Genomic DNA, 8,653 nt, shown 5'->3' with positions numbered 1-8,653 from the left:
TTACATGTCTTCAAAGTAATCTAATCATTGCCCGGATGCAGAAGACAAATAATAAATTGCAACTGATTAATAGAAGGAAAATACAAATGGTTATAACTATTTTGTTCTGTGGCAGATAAAACATGAAAATAGACAAACATGACTATGTTTATTGATAGATACCAAGAATTACCAACTACTAACACAAGTTATTTATGTTTGATTGATCATATTATATTTTTTTAGTTATCAAATTTATATGCAATCAGAAGTGATTCTGGTTGGTATACAATACTGAAAAATTCTGGTGAATATTGTCTGTAAGTACCTGACTCCAGAGTTATAAGTGGCTGAGCCAGGAGTTGAGAGGAAGTCAGGGAAGAGTTATTAAAAGGGAAGGAGAAACGAGCACTGAAATGTCCTGACTTGGAATAATGTTTCCTCTTTTGTTTGGTTTAAAATAAAAAGAGTGAGCTCCTAATCTGGGTGAATCACTCTTTCGTGTTCTAAAAACTCTGAATCAGTAAAAAAACAAAAACTGACAGTCGAATACAGAAAAAGGTGTCACTTTGGATGTATGCTATGAAGAAAATGCCTCCTGCATTCATTGGCAAATAACAGATTTAGAAAAGCAAAAGAACAGTTCATCCTTACCTATCAGGTTTATATCCCATCTTTCTTCAGGAGTCAAAGGGTTAGTCATAGCTCTCACACTCTCAATTATTCTTCAGGGAACAACCTATGACTGTGCATGTGTGTGTGCATGTATGTGTGTGTGTGTGTGTGTGTGTGTGTGTGTGTGTGTGAGAGAGAGAGAGAGAGAGAGAGAGAGAGAGAGAGAGAGAGAGAGAGAGAGAGAGAGAGAGAGAAAGAGAGATCAAAATCTCCTGTGGGCTTCTGTGACTGAGGGAAGCCTAGAATCTCAGCCTCCCCAGTGCCAACCCCACAGCTTAGCCATTGCATGGGATGAACTGTTCTTTTGCTTTTCTAAATCTATTATTTGCCAATGAATGCAGGATGTCTTTTACTAGACCCTGTCTAGTAGCCTGATTGCAGAATGTTTGAATACTCCCCTTTTCCCCATTACATGTGTATATATACAGTCTGCACCACTTCGGCAGAACCAGTAGCTTATTTTTTTGTTACCCAGGCTGGAAGTGGCATCCACACAGAGAACCAGTTGTTCACATATTTGAATCCCACCACTGTATGTATATTTCCCCATAAAAGTATATTGTGTATTTAAACAATTTAGAGCTCCTTGACTCCTAACAGCTCTATACCTACAGTTAGAAAAGCAAGAACAATATCAGAAAAGGTTCACAAAATGACCCAAAGACAAATAGTACATTGTGGGCTCTGTCATCCACTTAATCCAAGGCCTGGGAGAAAAGCCAGATCTACAGTAACTTCCTGAACATCATCAGGGTGAGGGTCATCTGGATCTCTGGTATTTTTTTGTTAACTGTTGTGATTCTGCTCTTTGCTGTTCTTCTAGAGAAGCAAATCAAAGAGGAGCTTCACTAAAACCTGGAGCAGAATTATTTGGGAGGGGAATGAATATCTATTTGGAATGCCCCCACTCCATTTTAAAATCTGAGCTTCACCTAAATCCAGTTTATGGCCTACTTTCCAGTTTCAGACAGGCTCATCAGAGCCCAGAAATAGCATATCTACTTTCTATATTCTTCTAAGAGCCAAGAAAGATGTGCCTTGCTGATTTTCCTACATTAAGTCATTATGCAACAAGGAGGTACCAGCAGAAAGCTCCTGCTCTCTGTAGCAGATGTTCTGACTTCTTGTTCTGAAGAGAATTGAGAGCATTATTATTATTATTATTATTATTATTATTATTATTATTATTATTATTTAAATTTATATACCGCCCTATCTCCCTTACGGGACTCAGGGCGGTGAACAGGCAATAATAAAAATCACAATAAATATTGAATAAAAAGCCTGCTCTAAAATACCCCATATAAAAACCCTAGCAAAGCCCAATCAAAACTACGCATAACAACGCTACTTAGAAACCCTCCATCTAAGCCAGGGGTGTCAAACTGCTGGCCCACAGGCCGGATGTATCATGTCAAAACCGTGCCCACCCCATTGCCAGCAATGGGAAAAAAGTTATGATAAGTCACGACACATCATGTGACGTCGCAAGTTTGACACCCGTAATCTAAGCATTCCAAATTGGTTGTATTGGAAGAAAACTCCAAAAGGCTCAAATGTTTTGTTCTGACATTAGGAATAAGCGGAACAATCTGTGTTGAGGTTAAAACAAGTCATTTTTGGCCATTTTGTATGCTTGGGATTCTCTATGCTGTTTGAAATGGCCAAGATATAGTCAGAGGTATTTTGTACTGACTTTAAAACACTTTCTTGGTATACATAACACAAAACACTCAAAAGAGTTATAAGGTTTTGTTACTCATGGGAAGATGGTAGTAAGGAGCCATATGACTTTAGATTTGTTCTCCTGGGTACACTGGAGATGCCAACCTATTTTATTGTATAATTTAAATTTCCATGAAGAACAAAGATTATTCTTGAAACAGTATGAACATATGAAATGGTCCCCATTATATTCATTGTGGGCTGTCTAGTAAGTGGTCTGTTAGAACACAACATGCTTTTTCACACTCTAATTGTTCTTTTGGGAGTTTGGCATATGCCTTTCTTTTTTGAATAAGTAATATTTGCTATCACACACAGTCCTTCCACTTAAAAATCCAATTTCAACTATAGTTCCTTTTTTCCATTCAGAGTAAGGTAAGATACTTTGCTTACCTTAGGCAAGTGATATCTCACACAAACAGCAGTGTTTTACACCTGAATACCAATTCTGTGGTTAGTTAAACAGTGCAACTGTAGGTATGTCATTCTGCTATGACTCATTATGCTATCAGATCAGCAAACCATAAAGCTGAAATTGAGAATAGAGTGTGCTGTTTTTTGAAGAAAAAGATTTTTAATTGTTTGCTTTACTTTAGAGCATGGGTGTCAAACGTCGTGACATATCACGACTTTTTTTGCATTGCCAGAGCGGCCTCCGCATGATGCAACCAGCCCACGGGCTGGCAGTTTGACACCCCTGCCTTAGAGTATCAATTCAAGTTGCCCTATTTATAGTACAAAATCACATTTTGCCATAGTCTAATTTGTCTATTTCTCATAGACAAGCATTCCTTGTAGAGTAGCAACTCATAGGTTTTGATATTCTGGCACTTTTCATTACAGTCAGCCTATCCCCTTCTTATCAGAAAACTAAATGTATATTTTCTGTGATGCATTTTTCCAGTGATTGTAGAAGCACTTCAATTTTTTATAGCACTTACGTAAAGCCAGGAATATATCCCTAAAAGAATAGGTTTTCAGAACAATTTTTTACAGTTTATATCCCCCGCTTCTTTCAGCAGTGGTGCTGTGCTCAATTTGTTTTCATTCCAAAACAGTATTATATGGCCAATTACAACATGTTTACTAATTATTCCAAGGCTGGATGGATAGCCAGAAACATTAAGTAGGATTGTCTTTGTACATCTTCAGAAATTGTGTAAGAAGAGAAAGGGAAGATGAAAAAATAATAATGGTGGAAATGAACATAAATTTTCCAGAGCAAAAAACCCCAGGTTTTAAAAATATGTAATGTGTACATACACATCACCAAAAAATGGAAGAAAACAGCGTGGAATCCTTTTGTTAAGGGTACTGCTAGGTCTTGTGGGGAAATTATGCTATGCTATGCTATGAATTATCCTTTCTCAACTTGTTCTTCAGATATTTCATGCAAGTCCCATAATTTTGAACAATATAGTTTGGTTGGATATGTTTTGTCTGTATAAAGTACAATTAAAAGTGAGATATGATTGTTGCCTTCAGATATTTGAAGGGATGTCACACACTGGCACACATGGAGCAAATGTTCTGTGTTGCTCCAAGAGATAAAACTGGAATAAATAGATAAAAATGTCAAACATTAGAAGGCTTTTCATAGGAATAGTAACTATTCTATAGTTCATAGGAATAGTAACTATTCTATAGTACATGGGTGTCAAACTCGCCACATCACGTGATGTATCACGACGTATCGTGACTGTTTTGTATTGCCGGAGCTGGAGTGGGCATGGCCTCCGCATGATGCAACTGGCCTATGGGCTGGCAGTTTGACACCCCTGCTATAGTAGAACAGACTGCATAAGGATTTAGTGAGTTTCCAGTTCCTGGGTTAATTAACTAAGAGTGTATGCAATTCTTTTCTTTTCTTTTCTTTTGTTTGTATTTTTAAGAGTAGGACAGTAAGCAAGAAGCTTTCGCAACACAAATTGCTTCCCATTCCATCCTTAATGCAGCCCAGAACCAGAAAATGTCCTAAAATTATGCTGCTAAAATTTGAGGGTAAAATGGCTGAATTAGGGAAGCAAAGTTTCTAGGTGTTTTTCTGGAAATGGAAGGTGGACATGGAAGCAGTTTTCTTCTCAGAGATCTTCTGCTCTCTTTCACACGGTTAGGAGGACAAAGGAAAATACAAGATTGCTGAAAATTGGTAGAGTACTTGGTTTTTTAGGATGCTGTAAGGCTGAATGTGACCCGCAGATCATCCAGCTCTAATGTAATGGCTACAAAGCTCTCTGTTGTCCTCCAACTGAACAGTGAGATGATTCTCTTGCTGGAAAAAAAAAAAAAAACAATCTCGAAAATGCCTGGCAAATGCTTAGCAGCCAGAAAGGCTGAGGACCAGCCATTCCACAGCTTCTAGGAATATGGCATTATATCTTGCATGGTGAAATTATCTAGCTTCATACATCATGCTAATTTAATCAGTCAATACAGATTTATTTGGCTTAATTATCTGAGACTAAAACATGACCAGTTAAAAGGGTAGAAGAATTTTAAAAATGCCATTTTATACAAACTGCAGGAAGTACACAACTATAATTTCAGACAGCAGGTTTGCATGATGCATTTACGAAAGTTCAAAAGGAAGTCAACACATTGCACTTCCTGCTTCAGAAATCTTATTTATTTTTACCCTGGTGCCAATTTGGCAGTTTAATTATTTCTTCAATTAAATATGGTTCACTGAAAATTAATTTGATTTCAGATTTATTGTGCATATTTGCTTAGTAGTATATCTCACTACATTCTTATCGTTTTCTGTCTAGAATATATATGCATTTTGTTGTCTTTAGAAGAGGTAAAATGCAAGTTTATAAACTACATAATTTATAGCTGTTGGTTTAATTTAGCATAAAAGTTCAACATTCTGCTACTTCTTACTGAAATAGTAAACCTGTTTCTGGAAGAATGAGCTTTATTCCTTTTCATCAATTTTGGTTGAAACTTATCTTTGTTCCAGTTGACTCTATGAATTTTGGATGAAAAAACCAAGTCCAGACCCATAAGATATATGTGTATGTGAATAGGTGTATGTGCCACACCTCTTCCTTTTTTAGCACCTAAACCATTGTCAAGTTTTTTATATTGATCTATGTTCATATTTTCCTTTTGTTTTCAGCAAATCTAGAAAAAAAAGTATTTTCAAACTAACAGCTTTTCATCTGATCTTCTTGTTTCATTTGGTCCAGAAAATGCTAGAAGAGTTATTAAGCAAGAAATCTGGGAAATGGAATTTCAAAATATTCATGACTGATTTTCTGTCATTCCTATGTTGGGGGATCTCAAAAAACAGATTTACCACTGCCTCTAACTTTTCAATTTATTATAATACTGAAATACCATTGGGCCTCCACATATCTACCTTGTGAATATGGATTTTGCCACTCAAATTCCTTTACATTATCCCTTAATAAGTATGTGACTTTGATTGTCCCACTGCTATGAAGACTAATTTTTGTATGTTATTTATTATTGGATCAGAATCCAGCAGCATAGTTAAATTTTGCTCCATTAGTTGTCTTACAGACCAGCTGCTAGTAAAGACAAATTAATATGCTATACTTGGTAGTAAATTGCATTGGGGGAGGGGGGGAAACCTTAAGAGATGAAGCTTGGTTATTTGGAATTAGAAGTATTTTGCCACCTTTGAAAATCATTTCTTTTTTTGATTAAAACAATATTATATAGTATGATTTCCTGAAATACATAAATGTTCACCACTTTCATTTCCTACCCTGTTTCCTAGAAATGTTTTACTTGTATAATGTTACCCAACTGGATTCTAGACATGTTACAAATAATACAAACCTTCCCATGTAAGAATATAAGGTCCTTCTAATTATAATTTCCTTGAATAAAATTATATTACCTATGTATGTATGTGTGTATGTATGTGTATAGATGGATGGCTGGATGGGGAGAGAGAGAGAGAGAGAGAGAGAGAGGGAGGGAGGGAGGGAGGGAGGGAGGGAGGGAGAGAGATGTTGTGGCCTGATGGTGAAGACGCTCACCTGCCACTTGGAAGGTTGAGATTTCAATCCTAGGTAGTAGCAGATGTTTCTCTCCTAGGGCACAAATAAAAAAAATCTGCTGCAAGCTGTGTACATCCTATATGTGCATGCATGTATGCATGTGTACATAGACTCAGATACACATATAATATACACAAATACACACACATACATGCACATATATGATTTTGACTGTTCAAAGATGCTGCAAGTGGATCCATTTCTTTATGATAGCGCTAAATCAGAGTTTGTCATACTTTCAAAGATAATATTTTTTTCTATTTTTATTTATTGCCATTTTTGCTTCTGTCTATATACAGAAACTAACAACTTTAGACTTTATCTTCTTCTTGTTTTCAGTTAATGTTTTCAATAATGGGGTCTATTTGAATATCCTGACTGATACTTTTACCCATTTCTACATAAACCAAGTGCTCTTTGAGCACTTCCACCACAAATGAAAAGACATGGCCTCCCCTTTGCAGTTATGCCAGGAATTTATAGATTTATTTTTGGTTATATATGCTAGTTTCGTTAGTCATTTACCATGTGTACTGTGTACATTGAAAGAAAATATACTGCTCACAAAAATAAAGGGAACGCAAACCCCTTCAGTTCCATGGTAAAATGTTCCCTTTATTTTTTTGAGCAGTATATTTTATTTCAATTCCTTGGAAGGACTCTGCAGACCATTTCCCCAAAATTGTTTCAGTTTAATGAAAAAAAATCTTCCAAGAAAATAACGTAGAAGTTAAATATACTGTAATTGTATGTATGTATGTATGTATGTATGTATGTATGTATGTATGTATGTATGTATGTATATATATATATATATATATATATATATATATATATATATATATATGAATGCTTTTTCTTTTTAGTGCACCCTGTCGGCCCAAATATGGGAGAGAGAAGTCTTTTGCCTATATCAGCTCAACCTAGAGCCATCCACAGGCAGCAGTCGCTTAACAAAGTGAGAAAGAGCCTGTGGCCTAGTGGCTAACACATCTGCTTAACATGCAGACAGCCCAGGTTCGAATCTCAGAAGGGTATGTCTGGCTGATGAGAACCAAATAAGGTTCGAAATAGCTATCCCAGTACTCCCTTAATTGTTTGTTAGCAATTCAAATTTTGAAAAACACATATGATGTCGCAGTTAAGCGACTGCTGCCTGTGGATGGCTCTAGGTTGAGCTGATACAGGCAAAAGACTTCTCTCTCCCATATTTGGGCTGACAGGGTGCACTAAAAAGAAAAAGCATTCATCCTCTTCCCCTGTCTCTTGTAGCTAACAAAGTGAGAAAGAGCCTGTGGCCTAGTGGCTAACACATCTGCTTAACATGCAGACAGCCCAGGTTCGAATCTCAGAAGGGTATGTCTGGCTGATGAGAACCAAATAAGGTTCGAAATAGCTATCCCAGTACTCCCTTAATTGTTTGTTAGCAATTCAAATTTTGAAAAACACATATGATGTCACAGTTAAGCGACTGCTGCCTGTGGATGGCTCTAGGTTGAGCTGATACAGGCAAAAGACTTCTCTCTCCCATATTTGGGCCGACAGGGTGCACTAAAAAGAAAAAGCATTCATCCTCTTCCCCTGTCTCTTGTAGCTAACAAAGTGAGAAAGAGCCTGTGGCCTAGTGGCTAACACATCTGCTTAACATGCAGACAGCCCAGGTTCGAATCTCAGAAGGGTATGTCTGGCTGATGAGAACCAAATAAGGTTCGAAATAGCTATCCCAGTACTCCCTTGATTGTTTGTTAGCAATTCAAATTTTGAAACACACACACACACACACACACACACACACACATATATATATATATCAAAATTTGGATTGCTAACAAAGAATTAAGGGAGAACTGGAATAGCCATTGTGAACTTTTTAGTTCTTTTCAACCAGACATACCCTTCTGAGATTCGAACCTGGGCTGTCTGTATGTTGCGACTGCTAAGCCTGTGGATGGCTCTAGTTTGAGCTGATACAGGCAAAAAAAAAAAAGATTCCTTTCCCCCATATTTGGGCCGGGTTTTCTCCCGTGTAGAATTAGAAGTGTCTTGGCGACGTTTCGACGAAGTCACATTCGTCATCTTCAGGCTGGTGTCTTCAGCTTCGTGCTTCTGGGAGTAGAAGCACGAAGCTGAAGACACCAGCCTGAAGATGACGAATGTGACTTCGTCGAAACGTCGCCAAGACACTTCTAATTCTACGCGGGAGAAAACCCGAATAACTAAAGACCTACATACAAACACCC

Source organism: Protobothrops mucrosquamatus, unplaced genomic scaffold, assembly GCF_001527695.2.
Source record: "Protobothrops mucrosquamatus isolate PMUCROS unplaced genomic scaffold, P.Mucros_1.0 scaffold444, whole genome shotgun sequence".
Taxonomy (NCBI): domain Eukaryota; kingdom Metazoa; phylum Chordata; class Lepidosauria; order Squamata; family Viperidae; genus Protobothrops; species Protobothrops mucrosquamatus.
Note: the sequence above shows the minus strand (reverse complement) of the source record.